Raw genomic sequence first — 24,793 nt, forward strand, 5'->3', positions numbered from 1 at the left:
AGAGAGATGGCAGGCCGGAGGGACAGAGGGAGCGAGAGATCGCTGGCTGGTGGGAGCGAGGGAGAGAGAGATCGCAGGGTGGAGGGAGAGAGAGAGAGAGTGATCGCAGGGTGGAGGGAGAGAGAGAGAGTGATCGCAGGGTGGAGGGAGAGAGAGAGAGAGAGATCGCAGGCTGGAGGGAGAGAGGGAGAGTGTGATCACAGTTTGGAGGGAGAGAGGGAGAGAGAGAGAGATCACAGGGTGGAGGGAGAGAGAGATAGCGATCGCAGGCTGGAGGGAGAGAGAGAGAGTGATCGCAGGCTGGAGGGAGAGAGAGAGAGAGAGATCGCAGGCTGGAGGGAGAGAGGGAGAGAGAGATCGCATGCTGGAGGGAGAGAGAGAGAGAGTGATCGCAGGCTGGAGGGAGAGAGAGACAGAGATCGCAGGCTGGAGGGAGAGAGAGAGAGTGATCGCAGGCTGGAGAGAGAGCGAGAGAGAGTGATCGCAGGGTGGATGGAGAGAGAGAGAGAGTGATCGCAGGCTGGAGGGAGAGAGAGACAGAGATCGCAGGCTGGAGGGAGAGAGAGAGAGTGATCGCAGGCTGGAGAGAGAGCGAGAGAGAGTGATCGCAGGCTGGAGGGAGAGAGAGAGAGAGTGATCGCAGGGTGGATGGAGGGAGAGAGAGAGAGATCGCAGGGTGGGGGGAGAGAGGGAGAGAGTGATCGCAGGGTCGAGGGAAGGAGAGACAGAGAGATCGCAGGCTGGAGGGAGAGAGGGAGAGAGAGTGATCGCAGGGTGGAGGGAGAGAGAGAGAGAGATCGCAGGGTCGAGGGAGGGAGAGAGAGAGAGTGATCGCAGGCTGGAGGGAGAGAGAGAGAGAGATCGCAGGGTCGAGGGAGGGAGAGAGAGAGAGAGATCACAGGCTGGATAGAGAGAGAGAGAGTGAGCGCAGGCTGGAGGGAGAGAGGGAGAGAGTGATCGCAGGGTCGAGGGAGGGAGAGAGAGAGATCGCAGGGTCGAGGGAGGGAGAGAGAGAGAGATCGCAGGGTGGAGGGAGAGAGAGAGAGATCGCAGGGTCGAGAGAGAGAGAGAGTGATCGCAGGCTGGAGGGAGAGAGGGAGAGAGAGAGTGATCGCAGTGTCGAGGGAGAGAGGGAGAGAGTGATCGCAGGGTCGAGGGAGAGAGGGAGAGAGAGAGTGATCGCAGGCTGGAGGGAGAGAGAGAGAGAGTGATCGCAGGCTGGAGGGAGAGAGGGAGAGAGAGAGTGATCGCAGTGTCGAGGGAGAGAGGGAGAGAGTGATCGCAGGGTCGAGGGAGAGAGGGAGAGAGAGAGTGATCGCAGGCTGGAGGGAGAGAGAGAGAGAGTGATCGCAGGCTGGAGGGAGAGAGGGAGTGAGAGATCGTAGGGTGGAGGGAGGGAGAGAGAGAGAGATCGCAGGCTGGAGGGACAGAGGGAGCGAGTGATCGCTGGCTGGTGGGAGCGAGGGAGACAGAGATCGCAGCGTGGAGGGAGAGAGAGAGAGAGTGATCGCAGGGTGGAGGGAGAGAGAGAGAGTGATCGCAGGGTGGAGGGAGAGAGAGAGAGAGAGATCGCAGGCTGGCGGGAGAGAGAGAGAGTGTGATCACAGTTTGGAGGGAGAGAGGGAGAGAGAGAGAGATCACAGGGTGGAAAGAGAGGGAGAGTGATCGCAGGCTGGAGGGAGAGAGAGAGAGAGAGATCGCAGGCTGGAGGGAGAGAGGGAGAGAGAGATCGCATGCTGGAGGGAGAGAGAGAGAGAGTGATCGCAGGCTGGAGGGAGAGAGAGACAGAGATCGCAGGCTGGAGGGAGAGAGAGAGAGAGTGATCGCAGGCTGGAGAGAGAGCGAGAGAGAGTGATCGCAGTCTGGAGGGAGAGAGAGAGAGAGTGATCGCAGGGTGGATGGAGGGAGAGAGAGAGAGATCGCAGGGTGGAGGGAGAGAGGGAGAGAGTGATCGCAGGGTCGAGGGAAGGAGAGAGAGAGAGATCGCAGGCTGGAGGGAGAGAGAGAGAGTGATCGCAGGCTGGAGGGAGAGAGAGAGAGAGATCGCAGGGTCGAGGGAGGGAGAGAGAGTGAGAGTGATCGCAGGCTGGAGGGAGAGAGGGAGAGAGAGTGATCGCAGGGTGGAGGGAGAGAGAGAGAGAGATCGCAGGGTCGAGGGAGGGAGAGAGAGAGAGTGATCGCAGGCTGGAGGGAGAGAGAGAGATCACAGGCTGGATAGAGAGAGAGAGAGTGAGCGCAGGCTGGAGGGAGAGAGGGAGAGAGTGATCGCAGGGTCGAGGGAGAGAGAGAGAGAGAGATCGCAGGGTCGAGGGAGGGAGAGAGAGAGAGATCGCAGGGTGGAGGGAGAGAGAGAGAGATCGCAGGGTCGAGGGAGAGAGAGAGAGAGTGATCGCAGGCTGGAGGGAGAGAGGGAGAGAGAGAGTGATCGCAGTGTCGAGGGAGAGAGGGAGAGAGTGATCGCAGGGTCGAGGGAGAGAGGGAGAGAGAGAGTGATCGCAGGCTGGAGGGAGAGAGAGAGAGAGTGATCGCAGGCTGGAGGGAGAGAGGGAGAGAGTGATCGCAGGGTCGAGGGAGGGAGAGAGAGAGAGATCGCAGGGTCGAGGGCGGGAGAGAGATATCGCAGGGTCGAGGGAGAGAGAGAGTGATCGCAGGCTGGAGGGAGAGAGGGAGAGAGAGAGTGATCGCAGGGTCGAGGGAGAGAGGGAGAGAGAGAGTGATCGCAGGGTCGAGGGAGAGAGGGAGAAAGTGATCGCAGGGTCGAGTGAGAGAGGGAGAGAGAGAGTGATCGCAGGCTGGAGGGAGAGAGGGAGAGAGTGATCGCAGGCTGGAGGGAGAGAGGGAGAGAGAGAGTGATCGCAGGGTCGAGGGAGAGAGGGAGAGAGAGAATGATCGCTGGCTGACGGGAGAGAGAGAGAGTGATCACAGGGTGGAGGAGGGTGAGAGAGAGTGTTCGCAGTCTGGAGGGAGAGAGGGAGAGAGAGAGTGATCGCAGGCTGGAGGGAGAGAGGGAGAGAGTGATCGCAGGCTGGAAGGAGAGAGAGAGAGATTGATTGCAAGCTGGAGGGAGAGAGAGAGATCGTAGGGTCGAGGGAGGGAGAGAGATAGAGTGATCACAGGGTCGAGGGAGAGAGAAAGAGAGATCGCAGGGTCGAGGGAGAGAGAGAGAGAGAGAGAGCGCAGTCTGCAGGGTGGAATCAGCCTGTTACTCTGAGGTTTCGGATGGGGATGTGGATGTCAGCCTGCTGACTTGGCAGTGGTAGCTCCCAGCTAGCCACAGTGCTACCACTGGGCTCATTCGGGGCATCCTCACCAGCTATTTGCATATTGACAGGCTGAGTCACTAAGGAACAGTTAATACATGACATTAGCTCACTCCCAGAGAGACACGCAAAGCTCAGAGCTCAAACCAACCCACTCAGCAAATTGCTGGCCGAGTGTGGAGCGATCACAGTTATTCTAAAACCCCACATGTACATAGTGCTTCAACTGCCAGTGACCATCCACTCACTCAGCAACAACATTGGTCAACAGGGTGAACGTGATACACAGGAACAAAATTCAACGCGAGTTAGGGAAGCTGGAAAAGACCAGCTGCTGGACGGACAGTTTAAATAAAGCCTTAAAAGAGAAAGGAGAGGCAGAGAGGGTCCGGAGAGGCAAACCCAGAGCTCAGGGACCCCAGGCAGCTGAAGGCATGGCCGCCCATGGTGGAGCGATGGGAATTGGGGGATGCTGGAGAGGCCGGAATTGGAGGAACACAGAGATCTCAGAGGGGTGTAGGGGCTGGAGGAGGTTACAGAGATAGGGAGGTGTGTAGGGGCTGGAGGAGGTTACAGCGATAGGGAGGGTTGTAGGGGCTGGAGGAGGTTACAGAGATAGGGAGGGTTGTAGGGTCTGGAGGAGGTTACAGAGATAAGGAGGTGTGTAGGAGCTGGAGGAGGTTACAGAGATAGGGAGGGTTGTAGGGGCTGGAGGAGGTTACAGAGATAGGGAGGTGTGTAGGGGCAGGAGGAGGTTACAGAGATAGGGAGGTGTGTAGGGGCTGGAGGAGGTTACAGAGATAAGGAGGTGTGTAGGAGCTGGAGGAGGTTACAGAGATAGGGAGGGTTGTAGGGGCTGGAGGAGGTTACAGAGATAGGGAGGTGTGTAGGGGCTGGAGGAGGTGACAGAGATAGGGAGGGGTGTAGGGTTACAGAGATAGGGAGGGCTGTAGGGCCTGGAGGAGGTTACAGAGATAGGGAGGGGTGTAGGGGCTGGCGGAGGTTACAGAGATAGGGAGGGTTGTAGAGGTTGGAAGAGGTTACAGAGATCAGGAGGGTTGTAGGGGCTGGAGGAAATTACAGAGATAGGGAGGGTTGTAGGGGCTGGAGGAGGTTACAGAGATCAGGAGGGTTGTAGGGGCTGGAGGAAGTTACAGAGATAGGGAGGGTTGTAGGGGCTGGAGGAAGTTACAGAGATAGGGAGGGTTGTAGGTGCTGGAGGAAGTTACAGAGATCAGGAGGGTTTAGGGGCTGGAGGAGGTTGCATTCTTATACGCTCCAAGGAATAAAGTCCTAACCTGTTCAATCTTTCCCTGTAACTCAACTCCTTAAGACCCGGCAACATCCTAATAAATCTTCTCTGCTCTCTCTCAATCTTACTGATATCCTTCCTGTAGTTAGGTGACCAGAACTGCACACAATACTCCAAAGTTGGCCTCACCAATTTCGTATACAACCTTAACATAACATCCTAACTCCTATACTCAACATTTTGATTTATGAAGGCCAGTATGCCAAAAGCTTTCTTTACAACCCTGTCTACTGGTGAGTCCACTTTCAGGGAATTATGTATCTGAACAGACGTCAGGCTCATTGGCCTGTAATTACCTGGATTACTTTTGGAGGCTTTTTTAAACAACAGAACAACATGAGCTACCCTGCAATCCTCCGGCACCTCACCCGTAGCTAAGGACATTTTAAATATTTCTGCCAGGGCCTCTGCAATTTCTACATGAAAACTAACACCAAGCTGTAGGATAATGCTGCAGGCAGGCAGCTTGAGGAGGGGAAATTGGGATGGGGGCTGAGGGCTGATGTTTGGGGGACAGAGGTAAGAGTGCAGAGGGCAGGAAGAGAAGAGAAGCCATTGCCAGTGAGTCTCTGGCTATGATTAGACAGGTAGGAAGGGAACCAGGTGAGTGCCGTCCCTCCCAGAGGGAGGAGAGCGGAGAGGTGTTGGAGGAGGATGGTCTGGGCGAGCCTGTGGAAGGATGCGGAGGGGTCGAGGGAGACGAGGAGGGGAAGTTTACCTTTGTCACAGTCGCACACAGGATGTGATTGGTAACTTTCCAATTCGCTCCTGCGGCAGACGGGAACCCGGCTGGAGGTATTCAAACACGGAATTCCGGGATAGAGGGGGGCCAGGTTCAGGAGGTAAAAAGAAAGCGAAGATGGGAAACACCCACTGGTGGGTTTTGTTGGGAGTAGCCTCGCCCTTTCAAAGCAGGAAGCTGGAGGCCTCTTATCCCACTCCCGGGGGCAATGTTGGGGGATCGGTAGGTTCGTGGAAATAGGATTGAGGGAGATGGAAGTGAGCCAACCAAACTCGGAGAGGGCATGAGAGGAGGGGAACTGGAGGAAGATGTGAGTTCATGGTTAAGGAAGGGAGGGAACCGAGGGGAAGGGAGGGAAAATGGAGATAGTGGAAGTGAAGAGGGTGGTGGAGCCATTGGGCACAGTAATGGCAGTGGTGGGGTGGGGGGGGGTGTGGTAGTGAGGGGGGTGGGGCAGTGCAAGGAAGAAAAGGAGACCAGTGGGCCAGAGAGAAAGAACAGAGGTGTGGAATAAACTGGAATTCTCTTCTCCAAAGCCAGCAGGTTTGATGGGCTGAATGACCTTGTGTGTTACGATGAATCAACCTTCACCTTCTGTGCTGTTTATTCTGTACTGTTTAATCTGTGCTGTATGACACTGTGCTGTTTATTCTGTGCTGTTTATTCTGTGCTGTTTAATCTGTGCTGTATGACACTGTGCTGTTTATTCTGTGCTGTTTATTCTGTGCTGTTTAATCTGTGCTGTATGACACTGTGCTGTTTATTCTGTGCTGTTTATTCTAGGCTGTTTATTCTGTGCTGTACGATTCTGTGCTGTTTATTCTGTGCTGCTTATTCGGTGCTGTTTATTCTGTGCTGTTTATTCGGTGCTGTACGATTCTGTGCTGTTTATTCTGTGCTGTTTATTCTGTGTTGTTTATTCGGTGCTGTTTATTCGGTGCTGTTTATTCTGTGCTGTTTATTCGGTGCTGTTTATTCGGTGCTGTTTATTCTGTGCTGTTCATTCGGTGCTGTTTATTCTGTGCTGTACGATTCTGTGCTGTTTGTTCTGTGTTGTTTATTCTGTGCCTTTTATTCTGTGTGTTTATTCTGTGCTGTGTATTCTGTGCTGTTTATTCTGTGCTGTTTATTCTGGGCTGTACTATTCTGTGCTGTGTATTCTGTGCTGTTTATTCTGTGCTGTACTATTCTGCACTATTTATTCTGCGCTATTTATTCTGTGCTGTTTATTCAGTGCTGTTTATTTGGTGCTGTTTATTCGGTGCTGTTTATTCGGTGCTGTTTATTCTGTGCTGTTTATTCTGTGTGGTTTATTCTGTGTTGTTTATTCTGTGCTGTTTATTCTCTGCTGTTATTCTCTGCTGTTTATTCTGTGCCGTTTATTCTGTGCTTTACTTTTCTGTGCTGTTTATTCCGTGCTGTTTATTCTGTGCTGTTTATTCGGTGCTGTTTATTCGGTGCTGTTTATTCTGTGCTGTTTATTCTGTGCTGTTTATTCTATGCTGTACTATTCTGCACTGTTTATTCTGTGCTGTTTATTCTGTGCTGTACTATTCTGTGCTGTTTATTCTGCGCTGTTTATTCTGCACTGTTTATTCTGTTCTGTTTATTCTGCGCTGTTTATTCTGCGCTGTTTATTCTGTGCTGTTTATTCTGTGCTGTTTATTCTGTGCTGTTTATTCTGTGCTATATGATTCTGTGCTGTTTATTCTGTGCTGTTTATTCTGTGCTGTTTATTCTGCGCTGTTTATTCTGTGCTGTTTATTCTGTGCTGTTTATTCTGTGCTTTACTATTCTGTTCTGTTTATTCTGCACTGTTTATTCTGCGCTGTTTATTCTGCACTGTTTATTCTGTGCTGTTTATTCTGTGCTGTACGATTCTGTGCTGTTTATTCGGTGCTGTTTACTCTGTGCTGTTTATTCTGTGCTCTTTATTCTGTGTTGTTTATTCTGTGTTGTTTATTCATTGCTCTTTATTCTGTGCTGTACTATTCTGTGCTTTACTTTTCTGCGCTGTTTATTCTGCACTGTTTATTCTGTGCTGTTTACTCTGTGCTGTTTATTCTGTGTTGTCTATTCATTGCTCTTTATTCTGTGCTGTACTATTCTGTGCTTTACTTTGTTGCGCTCTTTATTCTGTGCTGTTTATTCCCCACTCCCCCGCCAATTTTGTGAAGATTGGTTAGGGACAGTTTTATCCCCGATTTCTTTGTATCCATGCCCCTTGGAGTTGTGGGCAGGATTGGGAGGGTGGTTGTGGAGATGGGAATCAGAAGCGTACGAGAGACAGCAACCAGCAGTGGGACAGGGGAGAGGGCCCACCAAGACTGAGCGGATCAAGGCTGGGGGTCGAGGGAACACCGAATCAGACTGGGCGCTGCTCCTGGATTTTTTTTTAGTGGTACATGGGAGACCACAGGTCAGTAGAGCTGGGAGTTTGATAATATGGGGGGGGGTTTAGTTCTGGTTGGGCTTTCTGGATTGAACAGAAATGGGCTTTGGGTCACTGTATCAGAGCAGTGATGCCTGTCTCTCCTCGCCCGGTATTCTGGTACCCCTGGTAACCAGGCCTTGCCGATTCTGAGACTAGTTTAGTGGCTGCCTTCCCAACATTACGACAGAGGCTAAAACAATACACCTTCATTGGGCTGTTAAATGCTTTGGGGTTTCCTGAGGCTGTGACAAGTGCTACAAAAATACAATCCCTTCATTCTCTCTTTAATGTGGAAGGGCCGCAGAGAATTCACAGTACACAAACAGGCCCTTCATTCCAACAGCTCTCCACAATTCTATCCCACCCCTCCTCCTCTTAACTTCTAATCCTTACCCCTTCAAGCCCTCTGCAGTTTCCTGTTCAACCCATCTGTGTTCCTCACTTTAACCAGTCCCCAGGGCAGCCGCTTATACATTCTCACCACTCTCTGTGGACAGTAATTCCCCCAGAGTTCCTGACTGGATTGATGAGTGACCCTCTTATGCTGATGACTCCTAGTTTTGGATCCCCAGTGAGAGGAAACATCTCTCTGTTGACCCCGTCAAACTCCTTCATTACTGTAAATGCCTTTAGTCGTTTGGTCATATAGGACATGAATGTTGCTGAGAAAAGACACTTGTCATCCAAGCTTTTCATCTTCCACTCATCAGAACAGATTCACATGAATAGCAAACTGCAAAGGGAACAACAATTTATACTGCACGAGGAGAGTGTGCTGTCAGGCATCAGTTAAGTGGCTCTTCCTCCGTGGCCGAGCCTTTACCAATCAGCACTCACTTCTCATGCGGTATAAATTGTTGTTCCCTTCTCAATTTGGTATTCTTGCGAATTTTCCTGATGAGTGCAAGACGAAAAGCTTCGACAACTTACGTCTTTCCTTTAGTAAACTCTTTAATCAGGTCACCCCGGGCCTTCTCCTTCTGAGAGAAAGGAGCCCCAGCCTGTTCAGTCTTTTGAATAATGAGGAGTACTAGCATTACTTAGGATATACAGCACAGAAACAGGTCATTCGGCCCCAGCCAGTCCGGTGCCAGTATTCATGCTCCACCCGCCACACCACCACACAACCATCTTTTCTCATCGAAAACTACTAACATAGCCCTGTATTCAAACCATCCAAAAAGGACTCGGTGACTTCCATCTTCAGTGTCTACCACGCGTCCCTAGCATCACATAGAAAGGCAAAGCCACCAATGAGTCCGGCATGCCCAGCATATTTTATTCTTTTATGAGATGTGGGCATCGTTGGCATGCTCTGCCCATCCCTAACTGCCATGAAACTGAGTGACCTGCATCTCTGAGGGCAGTTAAGAGTTAACTACATCGCTGTGGGTCTGGAGTCACATGTAGGCCAGATCAGGTAAGGATGGCAGGTTTCCTTCCCCTAGATGGCATGAGTGAACCAGATGGGTTTTTATAACAATCAAAGATGAGTTTCATGACTGAAACTGGCTTTAGAGTCCAGATTTATTAATTGAATTTAAATTCCACCAGCTGCCGTGGTGAGATTTGAACTCGTGTCCCCCCCCCACCCCCAGAGCGTTAGCCTGGGACTATGGGTTACAAGTCACCACTGCACCACCGCCTGCCCCGTGCTAGTCAAACAAAGAAGGCTTCACGGGCTTGGGGGTGTGCAGGGGGTGGGAGATGGTCACGTCCCCGAGGAGGGACCCCAGGCCGTGAAGCCAGCAGGGTGCTGAGGTCCGATGGAGACAAGAAATCCCTCACCACCAGTCACCACGCGTCACAAAACCCCAACTGACAAGCGGCACATATGGGCAGCGCCAGCTGCGGGCAGGCGCTGGGCTCCTCGGAGACGTGTAGTTTCAGGGCAGACACCGGCAGCCAAGGGCAGCTTCACGTGGGACGCGCAGGGTGGGCTCTGCCTGTACAATTTGGCTTGGCCATGAAGAGGGAGGGCAACAGACGATCGTCTCTGAGCCCACCAACTTCTGTGGCTGCTCCTCTCACAGCTGGCAGGATGCCAGCCCATCATCGATTCCCCCCTTCCTCACACGCTTGTCTAGTTCCCCTTCCCGTGGTCAGTGGCGGGGGCTGCTGTCTAATGCAGTCTGCAGATGTCAGACTCTGCCCGACACGAACGGTAGAAAGTAACTCAGGCACAGAGAAATCCAGCGAGAATACCTGAGCGACCCCACTGGCCCCCACTCCCGGACTCTCATCAGCCTCCCAGTCCGGGAACTCCTCAGCTCTGCAGCACAAGCTCCCTGGCTTCAACAAACACCAAACGTTTCCATTTGAGGTGCCAGCATGGTTGTCGATACATGGCAGAGTCCAAAAATAGAGCCCCTGAGGTTATGTGTCAGCCACGGTTCACTGAGTAACAGACTCCTCTCTCTCTCTCTCTCTGAGTCAGAAGGGTTGTAAGTTCAAGTCTCCAGCCCCGAAACCCGAGCACAAACACTCTCGGCTCCCTCAACCGAGGGAAACAGATCTGCCTGCTCGTCATCGTCTCGCCTTTTGTGGGCTCTTGCTGTGCGCAGGTGGGCCCTTTGCGGCTCCCACGCTGCAGCGCAGATGGCAATGTCAAACGCAAGCTCGCTGGCGGCTCAGGGACGTTCTGAGGGAGTGGGAGGCGCCATCGAAATGTAACTCTGTCCCTTCCCCGCATGTACAAACGCCAGCTGAACCCGTGCTGAGCTGTTCCCACAGAAGGAGGCCATTCAGCCCATTGTGTCTGTGCCGGGTGAGATCGCAGATGAGCAAAAGTGGAAGGAAAAGAGAAGCAGCTACACAATGGGGAGACGGTGGTGGAGTGGTATTGTCACTGGGCTAGTAATCCAGAGGCCCAGGCTAATTCTCTGGGGGACACAGGTTCAAATCCCACCACAAATCCAATTAATAAATCCGGAATACAGAACTCGTCTCAGTGATGATGACCATGAAACTATCATCGATTGTTGTAAAAACCCATCTATTGCCCTTTAAGGAAGGAAGTCTGCTGTCGTTACCCTGGTCTGGCCTACATGTGACTCCAGACCCACAGCCATGTGGTTGGCTCTTAAATGCCCCCTGGAATGGTTGAGCGAGACGCTCAGAAGGACTTTCTTTCTGAAGTACTATCATTGTTGTTCTGCAGGGACCACACTCTAGCCAAGTTCAGCAAATCTGAGCAAGGAGCCCATTACTCTGTCCTCTGGTCTCACAGCCCACCTCCTCGTTCTCGCTGTGGAGTCTGGGAAAGGGTCGACCAGGCAGGGTGCAGGATGGGTGCGACTCCTCGTGTCCTGGGCCACTTTGGTTACTGTGTACTCCAGGCCCTGGGAGTACTCAGCAGACAGGGCTCTGGGAGGACAGACAGAGGGAGATGTGTCATCTGGAATATCGGGTGGACTGAGGCTACATCAAAACCAATTCTCCAGTCCCCTTGGATCCTCTGAAATTCATTTGACTATCCGTCACTGGCTAGGCCCAGCATTTACTGCCCATCCCTAATTGCCCTTGTTCAGAATCAACCACCTTGCTGTGGGTCTAGAGTCACATGTAGGCCAGAGCGGGTAAGGACAGCAGAATTCCCTCCCTAAAGTGAACTAGATGATTTTTTTTTTACAACAATCGGCATTTGTTTCATGGTCACCATCAGACTTCTTGAATTCAAATTTCACCATCTAATGTGGGGCTGGTATTCAAAGCCCAGTCCCCAGAGATTACCGTGGGCCTCTGGGTTACTAGTCAGTGACAATCCCACTTTGCCGTACCTACAGGGACACTCAGATCTGAACAGGACAGAGAATCCAGGGAGAGTCTGACCAGAATTTTACAGAGAATCCAGGGAGAATCTGACCAGAACTGGACACAGTTTTCCAGTGAAGCTTTGAGCAGATTTGAAGGTTGTGAGTTTGAGTTCCACTGTAGGCAGTGGAGCACATTAATGCAGACTGATACTCACACTCCAGTACAGAGAGTGTAGCCTTTCAGACACAGCATTCTCATGGTGCTGTTGGAAGACGTTGTGGGTGCTCCCACCAGTGTCCAGGCTAGATTTATCCCTCCACTGACCACGGGGGAGCCGGTGGTGTTGTGGTGATATCACTACATGAGTAAACCAGGAGCTCAGGCTAATTCCCTGGGTTCAAACCCCAGCACGACAGTTGCTGCAACCAAAATTCAGTAAATAAATCTGGAATATAATGCTCGGTGACCATATAAATGATCATTGATCGATCAATTATTGTTAAAAACCCAGGAGGTTCACCAAAGGGTAGGAAATCTGCTGTCCATACCTTCTGTAACTCCAGACGCACAGCAAGGTGGTAGGCTCTAAAATGACCAAGCCATTCAGTTTGAGGGGTAGTTAGGGATGGGCAGCACATGCTGGCCTCACCAGCAACACCTACAGCCCATTAAAGAATAAAAAAAAGTATTCTCAACAGCAGCACTTACTTAGCAATAACCTGCTCCCTGATGCCCAGTTTGGGTTCTGTCAGGGTCACTCAGCTCCTGACCTCATTGCAGCCTTGGTTCAAACATGGACAAAAGAGCTGAACTCCTGAGGTGAGGTGAGAGTGACTGCCCTTGACATCAAGGCAGCATTTGACCGAGTGTGGTATCAAGGAGCCCCAGCAAAACTGGAGTCAATGGGAATCAGGGGGAAAACTCTCCGCTGGTTGGAGTCATACCCAGCACAAAGGAAGATGGTTGTGGTTGTTGGAGGTCAGTCATCTCAGCTCCAGGACATCACTGCAGGAGTTCCTCAGGGTATTGTCCTCGGCCCAACCATCTTCAGCTGCTTCATCACTGACCTTCCTTCCATCATAAGGTCAGAAGTGGGGATGTTCGCTGATGATTGCACAATGTTCAGCAACACTCGCAACTCCTTAGATACTGAAGCAGTCCATGTCCAACTGCAGCAAGACCTGGATAATATCCAGGCTTGAGCTGACAAATGGCAAGTAACATTCACACCACACAAGTGTTAGGAAATGACCATCTCCAACAAGAGAGAATCGAACCATCACCCCTTGACATTCAATGACATCATCATCACTGAATCCCCCACTATCAACATCCTGGGGGTTACCATTGACCAGAAACTGAACTGGACCAGCCATATAAATACTGTGGCTACAAGAGCAGGTCAGAGGCTGGGAATCCTGTGGTGAGTAACTCACCCCCTGACTCCCCAAAGCCTGTCCACCATCTACAAGGCACAAGTCAGGAGTGTGATGGAATACCCCCCACTTGCCTGGATGAGTGCAGCTCCCACAACACTCAAGAAGCTCGACACCATCCAGGACAAAGCAGCCCCACTTGATTGGCACCACATCCACAAACATTCACTCCCTCCACCACCGACGCACAGTAGCAGCAGTGTGTGTACCATCTACAAGATGCACTGCAGGAACTCACCAAGGCTCCTTCGACAACACCTTCCAAACCCACAACCACTACCATCTAGAAGGACAAGGGCAGCAGTAGATGGGAACACCACCACCTGGAAGTTCCCCTCCAAGTCACTCACTATCCTAATTTGGAAATATATCGGCCGTTCCTTCACTGTTGCTAGGTCAAAATCCTGGAACTCTCTCCCTAACAGCACAGTGGGTGTACCTACACCACACGGACAAAATCCTGGAACTCCCTCCCTAACAGCACTGTGGGTGTACCTACAACACAGGGACTGCAGCGGTTCAAGAAGGCAGCTCACCACCACCTTCTCAAGGGGTAATTAGGGATGGGCAGTAAATGTTGGCCTAGTCAATGACACTCACACATACACAGATACACTCACACTCACACACACACTCACACACACACTGACTCACACTCACACACACTCACACACACACACTAACTCACACTCACACACTCACACACACACTGACTCACACACACACACACACACACTGACTCACTCACACACTCACACACACTGACTCACTCACACACTCACACACACACTGACTCACACACACTCACACACACTGACTCACTGACACACACTCACACACTGACACTGACACACACTCACACACTGACACACACTCACACACTGACATACATTCACACACTGACGCACATTCACACACTGACACACTCACACACACTGACACACACTCACACACTGACACACACTCACACACACACACACACACACTGACTCACACTCACACACTCACACACACACTGACTCACACACACACACACACACACACTGACTCACTCACACACTCACACACACACTGACTCACTCACACACTCACACACACACTGACTCACACACACACTGACTCACACACACTCACACACACACTGACTCACACACACACACACTGACTCACACACACTCACACACACTGACTCACACACACTCACACACACTGACTCACACACACTCACACACACACTGACTCACACACACTCACACACACTGACTCACACACACACACACACTGACTCACACACACACACACACACTGACTCACACACACTGACTCACACACACACACACACACACAGACTCACTCACACACTCACACACACACTGACTCACACACACTCACACACACTGACTCACACACACTCACACACACACTGACTCACACACACTGACTCACACACTGACTCACACACACTGACTCACTCACACACTCACACACACACTGACTCACACACACTCACACACACACTGACTCACACACACTCACACACACTGACTCACACACACTCACACACACACTGACTCACACACACTCACACACACTGACTCACACACACTCACACACACACTGACTCACACACACACACACTGACACACACACTCACACACACTGACTCACACTGACTCACACACACTGACTCACACACACTCACACACACACACACTGACTCACACACTCACACACACACTGACTCACACACACTCACACACACACTGACTCACACACACTCACACACACACACACTGACACACACACTCACACACACACACAGACTCACACACACTCACACACACTGACACACACACTCACACACACACACACTGACTCACACACACACACACACACTGACTCACACACACTCACACACACACTGACTCACACACACTCACACACACTGACTCACACACACTGACTCACACACACTGACTCACACACTGACTCACACACACTCACACACACTGACTCACACACTGACTCACACACACTGACTCACACACACTCACACACACACACACTGACACATACACTCACACACACACTGACTCACACTCACACACACTCACACACACACACTGACTCACACTCACACACTCACACACACACTGACTCACACACACTGACTCACACACACACACACACACTGACTCACTCACACACTCACACACACACTGACTCACACACACTCACACACACACTGACTCACACACACTCACACACACTGACTCACACACACTCACACACACTGACTCACACACACACACACACACTGACTCACACACACTCACACACACTGACTCACACACACTCACACACACACTGACTCACACACACACACACTGACACACACACTCACACACACACTCACACTCACACTGACTCACACACACTGACTCACACACACTCACACACACACACACTGACTCACACACTCACACACACACTGACTCACACACACTCACACACACACTGACTCACACACACTCACACACACACTGACTCACACACACTCACACACACACTGACTCACACACACTCACACACACTGACACACACACTGACTCACTCACACACTCACACACACACTGACTCACACACACTCACACACACACTGACTCACACACACTCACACACACTGACACACACACTGACTCACACACACTCACACACACACTGACTCACACACACTCACACACACTGACTCACACACACTCACACACACACTGACTCACACACACACACTGACACACACACTCACACACACTGACTCACACACACTGACTCACACACACACACACACACTGACTCACACACTCACACACACACTGACTCACACACACTCACACACACACACACTGACTCACACACACTCACACACACTGACACACACACTCACACACACACACACTGACTCACACACACTCACACACACACTGACTCACACACACTCACACACACACTGACTCACACACACACACTCACACACTGACTCACACACACACACTCACACACACACACACTGACTCACACACACTCACACACACACTGACTCACACACACACACTCACACACACACACACTGACTCACACACACTCACACACACACTGACTCACACACACTCACACACACACTGACTCACACACACTCACACACACACTGACTCACACACACTCACACACACACTGACTCACACACACACACTCACACACTGACTCACACACACACACTCACACACACACACACTGACTCACACACACTCACACACACACTGACTCACACACACTCACACACACACTGACTCACACACACTCACACACACTGACTCACACACACTCACACACACTCACACACACTCACACACACTCACACACACACTGACTCACACACACTCACACACACTCACACACACTGACTCACACACCCTGACTCACACACCCTGACTCACACACACTCACACACACACTGACACACACTCACACACACTCACCCTCACACACTCACACACTCACACTATGAAAGAAACCCTGTGCAGTAACACGCACACATATGGGACAGAACCAGAATGTGGGGTTGAGGGGGTTTTTCCAGCTGGAGAACCAGCGAATGGGCTGCCGCAATCACAAGCCAATCAGGCAGTGGTGAGGCTTTCCCACCCATGGAATCAAGACCCCGGGGCGGGGGTGGGGGAGGGGAGTCAGAAGTCCCGCCTCCCAAGATCTCCTGGCCAATCAGCAGTGCCACTGGGGAGGTGGTGGTTATTGCTGGAAGGGCAGGTGCCTGAGGAGTGACACAGGCCCCGGGCGGGGGGGAGGTTTCGCCAAGTGGAGGTCACAGGGAGAGGGGGAGGCGGAGGGGGGAGGGGAAGGTGCCTCTCAGCAGGCACCACCCCTCCCACTTCCCTCCCGATGTCAAGTCCCTCGATCTTTGGTCAAAGGAGGCCCACCTTCGGTCTGGAGGTGACATACTGGCCACAGGGTTTGTCACACCACATGGGGGCAGCGTCTTGGCAGCTGGGTTAACACCAGCTTTGGCACGATGAGGCCTTATCCTGGCAGCGGGCTAGGGAGGCCTTACCCTGGCAGCGGGCTAGGGAGGCCTTATCCTGGCAGCGGGCTGGGGAGTCCAACCATGGGCCATCCTGTCCAGAAATTCATTCTGCCAGAGGCAACAAGGCAACAGGGTTCCTGTTACACCACCATCCTGTTACACCACCATCCCGGTACACCACCATCTGCCTTCCCGCCTCCAAGCTTACCTGCAGCAAGAACATGCACACATGCAGATGCACACACACACTCACTCATGCACATGCTGGCACTCACATGCAGGCACATGTGTACACATACACACACACACACACGTGCAGGTGCATACATGCACACACACATGTGCAGGCACACATGTACACATACACGCATGTACACACACACACACACACACACACACACACATATGCACACGCGAGCACACGCTAAACTACAAGGCTGCAACCATCCATCTCATTCCTGGGATGAGGGGCTTATCTTGTGAGGGAAGGGTGAGCAGGTTGGGCCTGTACCCATTGGAGTTTAGACGAATGAGAAATGATCTTATTGAAACATATCAGATCCTGAGGGGATGTGACAGGGTGGAGGCTGAGGGGATGTTTCCATCCTCATAGGAGAGACTAGAACCAGGGGGCACAGTTTCAGAATAAGATCTCTCCTGTTTACGATGGAGATGAGGAGATGTTTTCTCTCTGAGGGCCTTTGCTCTGTGGAATTCCCTTCCCCAGAGAGCAGTGGGAGCTGGCTCATCGAATAGATTCAAATTCAAGGCCAATTTAGACAGATTTTTGATCTACAAGGGAGTGGGGGGGGTGGGGGTGGACAGGCAAGTTGAGCTGAGGCTACAACCTGGTCAGCCATGACCTTATTGTATGGGGTAGCAGGCTCGAGGGGCCGAATGGCTTCCTCCTACCCCGAATTCCCTGAGCATCAGTCTAAGCTCTGGCTTTGACTCCGAATGAACTCTCTCCATGCTGGTTGCCTGTCGATTTTCCGGAGCTCAGGTCTGGCTGAGGGGGGGATCTCCACATCGGATTGACGGAAGCTGCCTCTCACAGTCGCATATCCTGGGGCTGAGCTGATGGCGCGATGCCAAGCCTGTCTCACTCTCCAGCCAGCAGTGTCCTGTGCAGGTGCTGGTGAAAGCTGTGCGCTCGGGAGGGATCTCACTTGATGCCGAATTGTCTAACTGTCCTACCAGCTGGTGACAGTGTCCCCAGATCTAAAGCAGCAGCCACTCACATTTCAACAACCACCTAACCCAGTCAAACAGCCTGAGACATGTCCCCAGAGAGTCCCTGAACAACTAAAACCAACCCAGCCACTTCCAGGAGACGTGACAGTAGAGGAACAGCAGCTGGATCCAAAGGGGTCGGGTTTGAGAAGGATTGGAAAGGAGGAGAGGGAGGTGGAGAGTGAGGCAGGCAGGTTTAGGGAGGGACTACCAGAGCCTAGGCCCCAGGCTGCTGGAGGCAATGGTTCGCTGAAGACATTGGAGTGAAAAAGAGGCCAGAATTGGGGAGAAACAACTTTGCAGAGGGTTGTAGGGGCTGGAGGAGGTTACAGAGATAGGGAGGGATGTAGGGGCTGGAGGAGGTGACAGAGATAGGGAGGGTTGTAGGGGCTGGAGGAGGTTACAGAGATAGGGAAGGTTGTAGGGGCTGGAGGAGGTTACAGAGATAGGGAGGGTTGTAGGGGCTGGAGGAGGTTACAGAGATAGGGAGGGTTGTAGGGGCTGGAGGAGTTTACAGAGATAAGGAGGGTTGTAAGAGCTGGAGGAAATAACAGAGATAACAGAGAGAGGGAGGATTGTAGGAACTGGAGGAGGTTACGGTGATAAGGTGGGTTGAAGGGCCTGGAGGAGGTTACAGAGATAGGGAGCATTGTATGGGCTGCAGTATGTTACAGAGACAGGGATGGTTGGAGGGACCGGAGGAGATAACAGAGATAGGGAGTGTTGTAGGGGCTGGCGGAAGTTATAGAGATTGGGAGGGGTGTAGGAGCTGGAGGAGGTTAGAGAGATAGGGAGGGTTGAAGGGCATGGAGGAGGTTATAGAGATAGGGAGCATTGTAGGGACTGCAGTATGTTACAGAGACAGGGATGGTTGGAGGGACTGGAGGAGGTTACAGAGATAGGAAGGGTTGTAGGGGCTGGAGGAAGTTACAGAGATAGGAAGGGTTGTAGGGGCTGGAGGAGGTTACAGAGATAGGAAGGGTTGTAGGGGCTGGAGGAGGTTACAGAGATAGGGAGGAGTGTAGGGTCCGGAGGAGGTTACAGAGATAGGAAGGGTTGTAGGGGCTGGAGGAAGTTACAGAGTTAGGGAGGGTTGTAGGGGCTGGAGGAGGTTACAGAGATAGGGAGGTGTGTAGGGGCTGGAGGAGGTTACAGAGATAGGGAGGGTTGTAGGGGCTGGAGGAGGTTACAGAGATAGGGAGGGGTGTAGGACTGGAGGAGGTTACAGAGATAGGAAGGGTTGTAGGGGCTGGAGGAAGTTACAGAGATAGGAAGGGTTGTAGGGGCTGGAGGAAGTTACAGAGATTGGGAGGGGTGTAGGAGCTGGAGGAGGTTAGAGATATAGGGAGAGTTGTAGGGGCTGGTGGGGGTTACAGAGATAATGAGAGTTGTAGGGTCTGGAGGAGGTTACAGAAATAGTAAGGGTTGTAGGGGCTGGAGGAGGTTACAGAGATAGGGAGGGGTGTAGGGTGTGGAGGAGTTTACAGAGATAGGGAGGGATGTAGTGGCTGGAGGAAGTTACAGAGATAGGGAGGATGTAGGGGCTGGAGAAAGTTACAGAGGTAGTGAGAGTTGTAGGGACTGGAGTGGTTTACAGAGATAGGGAGGGGTGTAGGGTGTGGAGGAGTTTACAGAGATAGGGAGGGATGTAGTGGCTGGAGGAGGTTACAGAGATAGGGAGGGTTGTAGGGGATGGAGGAGGTTACAGAGATAGGGAGGGATGTAGGGACTGGAGGAGGTTACAGAGATAGGGAGGGATGTAGGGGCTGGAGGAGGTTACAGAGATAGGGAGGTGTGTAGGGGCTGGAGGAGGTTACAGAGATAGGGAGGGTTGTAGGGGCTGGAGGAGGTTACAGAGATAGGGAGGGGTGTAGGACTGGAGGAGGTTACAGAGATAGGAAGGGTTGTAGGGGCTGGAGGAAGTTACAGAGATAGGAAGGGTTGTAGGGGCTGGAGGAAGTTACAGAGATTGGGAGGGGTGTAGGAGCTGGAGGAGGTTAGAGATATAGGGAGAGTTGTAGGGGCTGGTGGGGGTTACAGAGATAATGAGAGTTGTAGGGTCTGGAGGAGGTTATAGAAATAGTAAGGGTTGTAGGGGCTGGAGGAGGTTACAGAGATAGGGAGGGGTGTAGGGTGTGGAGGAGTTTACAGAGATAGGGAGGGATGTAGTGGCTGGAGGAAGTTACAGAGATAGGGAGGGATGTAGGGGCTGGAGAAAGTTACAGAGGTAGTGAGAGTTGTAGGGACTGGAGTGGTTTACAGAGATAGGGAGGGGTGTAGGGTGTGGAGGAGTTTACAGAGATAGGGAGGGATGTAGTGGCTGGAGGAGGTTACAGAGATAGGGAGGGTTGTAGGGGATGGAGGAGGTTACAGAGATAGGGAGGGATGTAGGGACTGGAGGAGGTTACAGAGATAGGGAGGGATGTAGGGGCTGGAGGAGGTTACAGAGATAGGGAGGTGTGTAGGGGCTGGAGGAGGTTACAGAGATAGGGAGGGTTGTAGGGGCTGGAGGAGGTTACAGAGATAGGGAGGGATGTAGGGACTGGAGGAGGTCACAGAGATAGGAAGGGTTGTAGGGGCTGGAGGAAGTTACAGAGATAGGATGGGTTGTAGGGGCTGGAGGAAGTTACAGAGATTGGGAGGGGTGTAGGAGCTGGAGGAGGTTAGAGATATAGGGAGAGTTGTAGGGGCTGGTGGGGGTTACAGAGATAATGAGAGTTGTAGGGTCTGGAGGAGGTTACAGAAATAGTAAGGGTTGTAGGGGCTGGAGGAGGTTACAGAGATAGGGAGGGGTGTAGGGTGTGGAGGAGTTTACAGAGATAGGGAGGGATGTAGTGGCTGGAGGAAGTTACAGAGATAGGGAGGGATGTAGGGGCTGGAGAAAGTTACAGAGGTAGTGAGAGTTGTAGGGACTGGAGTGGTTTACAGAGATAGGGAGGGGTGTAGGGTGTGGAGGAGTTTACAGAGATAGGGAGGGATGTAGTGGCTGGAGGAGGTTACAGAGATAGGGAGGGTTGTAGGGGATGGAGGAGGTTACAGAGATAGGGAGGGATGTAGGGACTGGAGGAGGTTACAGAGATAGGGAGGGATGTAGGGGCTGGAGGAGGTTACAGAGATAGGGAGGTGTGTAGGGGCTGGAGGAGGTTACAGAGATAGGGAGGGTTGTAGGGGCTGGAGGAGGTTACAGAGATAGGGAGGGATGTAGGGACTGGAGGAGGTCACAGAGATAGGGAGGGTTGTAGGGGCTGGAGGAGGTTACAGAGATAGGGAGGGGTGTAGGGGCTGGAGTGGTTTACAGAGATAGGGAGGGATGTAGGGACTGGAGGAGGTTACAGAGATAGGGAGGGGTGTAGGGGCTGGAGGAGGTTACAGAGATAGGGAAGGTTGTAGGGGCTGGAGGAGGTTACAGAGATAGGGAGGTTGTAGGGGCTGGCGGAGGTTACAGAGATAGGGAAGGTTGTAGGGGCTGGAGGAGGTTACAGAGATAGGGAGGGCTGTAGGGGCTGGAGGAGGTTACAGGGATAGGGAAGGTTGTAGGGGCTGGAGGAGGTTACAGAGATAGGGAAGGGTGTTGTGGTTGGAGGAGGTTACAGAGATAGGGAGGGTTTTATGGACTGGAGAGGGTTACAGAGATCGGGCATAAGGAAACAATTCTATATGAAATATTGCACATTGTTCAGTACCTGGACTCCAGAGGCTGCGACTTTGCCCTCATCCACACACCATCGTGCTCACTGGTACCAGCCGCAACCAGCAAAGTTCCAGATTGCCAGCTCGGCTCAGAGGGGCTCTACCCAGGGCAGCAGAGAGGAGGGTACAGAGAGCCCCCCAGATCAACAGTGAGAAGCAGTGAGACTGGTGAAGTCCCCGGCCAGCTGGCTGTCACTGACAGGAGGAGAGGCCAAGCCTCATTCAACTCCTGTGGGCGTGTGGAAGGAACATCGTTCAATCAAACTCCACAAACACATCACCCTCCTCTCCACAATGAGTCTCAAAGCAGATCCGCTCAATTTGCATGTGGGTGGGGTACAGGGTAAGGAGGCAGTAACAGGGCAGGAGAATAAAAAACACCCACATCAAAGTGCACAGAAGTCAGCTGGAATATGACAATCACTCTCTCCGCACAGAGTGATAAACTCTGCCCTCTCAAAACTAGCGCTCACCCTTCAACCTGTTCAACTGTTAACCCATTCCTCACCAGCACCAGGCTGCTCCAGATAGGTGAACACATTCTCCTGGTTAACAGCCTCCCTCACTGACACATTCCCCCATTTACACACTCCCTCACTGACACACTCCCCCATTTACACAATCCCTCACTAACACACTCCCCCATTTACACAATCCCTCACTAACACACTCCCCCATTTACACACTCCCTCACTAACACCCCCCCCCATTTACACACTCCCTCACTAACACACTCCCCCATTTACACACTCCCTCACTTACACACTCCCCCATTTACACACTCTCTCATTAACACACTCCCCCATTTACACACTCCCCCATTTACACACTACCCCATTTACACACTCACTCACTAACACACTCCCCCATTTACACACTCCCTCACTAACACACTCCCCCATTTACACACTCGTGCATTTACACACTCCCTCACTAACACCCCCCCATTTACACACTCCCTCACTAACACACTCCCCCATTTACACACTCCCTCACTAACACCCCCCATTTACACACTCCCTCACTAACACACTCCCCCAATTACACACTCCCCCATTTACACACTCCCTCACTAACACACTCCCCCATTTACACACTCCCTCATTAACACACTCCCCCATTTACACACTCGCCCATTTACACACTCCCCCATTTACACACTCCCTCACTAACACACTCCCCCATTTACACACTCCCCCATTTACACACTCCCTCACTAACACACTCCCCCATTTACACACTCCCTCACTAACACACTCCTCCATTTACACACTCCCTCACTAACACACTCCCCCATTTACACACTCACTCACTAACACACTCCCCCATTTACACACTCCCTCACTAACACACTCCCCCATTTACACACTCCCCCATTTACACACTCCCTCACTAACACCCCCCATTTACACACTCCCTCACTAACACACTCCCCCATTTACACACTCCCCCATTTACACACTCCCTCACTAACACACTCTCCCATTTACACACTCCCTCATTAACACACTCCCCCATTTACACACTCGCCCATTTACACACTTCCCCATTTACACACTCCCTCACTAACACACTCCCCCATTTACACACTCCCCCATTTACACACTCCCTCACTAACACACTCCCCCATTTACACACTCCCTCACTAACACACTCCTCCATTTACACACTCCCTCACTAACACACTCCCCCATTTACACACTCACTCACTAACACACTCCCCCATTTACACACTCCCTCACTAACACACTCCCCCATTTACTCACTCCCTCACTAACACACTCTCCCATTTTCACACTCCCTCACTAACATATTCCCCCATTTACACACTCCCCCATTTACACACTCCCTCACTAAGACATTCCCCCATTTACACACTCCCCCATTTACACACTCCCCCATTTACACACTCCCCCATTTACAATCTCTCCCATTTACACCCTCCCCCATTTACACACTCCCCCATTACACACTCTCCAATTTACACACTCCCCATTTACACACTCCCCATTTACACACTCCCCTATTTATGCACTCCTCCATTTACACATTTGTCCATTTACAAACTCCCCCACCTGCACACTCCCCCTTCTCCACACACCCCATTTACACACTCCCCCATTTACACACACCCCATTTACACACACTCCATTTACACACACCCCATTTACACACTCTTCTATTTACACACACCCCATTTACACACTCCTCCATTTACATCCCCCCATTTACACACTCCTCCATTTACACACACCCCATTTACACACTCCTCCATTTACACACTCCTCCATTTACATACACCCCATTTACACACATCCCACTTACACAGTCCTCCATTCACACCCCCCATTTACACACTCCTCCATTTACACACACCCCATTTACACACTCGCTCACTAACACACTCCCCCATTTACACACTCCCCCATTTACACACGCTCCCATTTACACACGCTCCCATTTACACACTCCCTCACTAACACACTCTCCCATTTTCACACTCCCTCACTAACATATTCCCCCATTTACACACTCCCCCATTTACACACTCCCTCACTAACACATTCCCCCATTTACACACTCCCCCATTTACACACTCCCCCATTTACACACTCCCCCATTTACACCCTCCCCATTTACACACTTCTCCATTTACGCACTCCTCAATTTACACATTCCTCCATTTACAAACTCCCCCACCTGCACACTCCCCCTTCTCCACATGCCCCCATTTACACCCTCCTCCATTTACGCACTCCCCCATTTACACACCCCCCATTTACACACTACCCCATTTACACACTCCTCCATTTACACTCTCCCCACCTACACAC

The 24,793-nt window shown here is 51.8% G+C and overlaps 1 protein-coding gene across 1 annotated transcript in view; it reads right to left on the reverse strand.

Annotated features, from left to right (window-relative positions):
• LOC121273992 (POU domain, class 2, transcription factor 2-like) overlaps positions 1-21,993 on the reverse strand; it is a 507,999-nt gene extending 486,006 nt beyond the window's left edge. Inside the window, exon 1 of the mRNA XM_041181124.1 lies at positions 21,953-21,993. The gene's annotated coding sequence lies outside the window, so the exon portion shown is untranslated. The remainder of the gene's footprint in view (positions 1-21,952) is intronic.
• Between the last annotated feature and the right edge of the window lie 2,800 nt (positions 21,994-24,793).

Source organism: Carcharodon carcharias (assembly GCF_017639515.1).
Source record: "Carcharodon carcharias isolate sCarCar2 chromosome 29 unlocalized genomic scaffold, sCarCar2.pri SUPER_29_unloc_10, whole genome shotgun sequence".
In the NCBI taxonomy this organism is placed as follows: Eukaryota; Metazoa; Chordata; class Chondrichthyes; order Lamniformes; family Lamnidae; genus Carcharodon; species Carcharodon carcharias.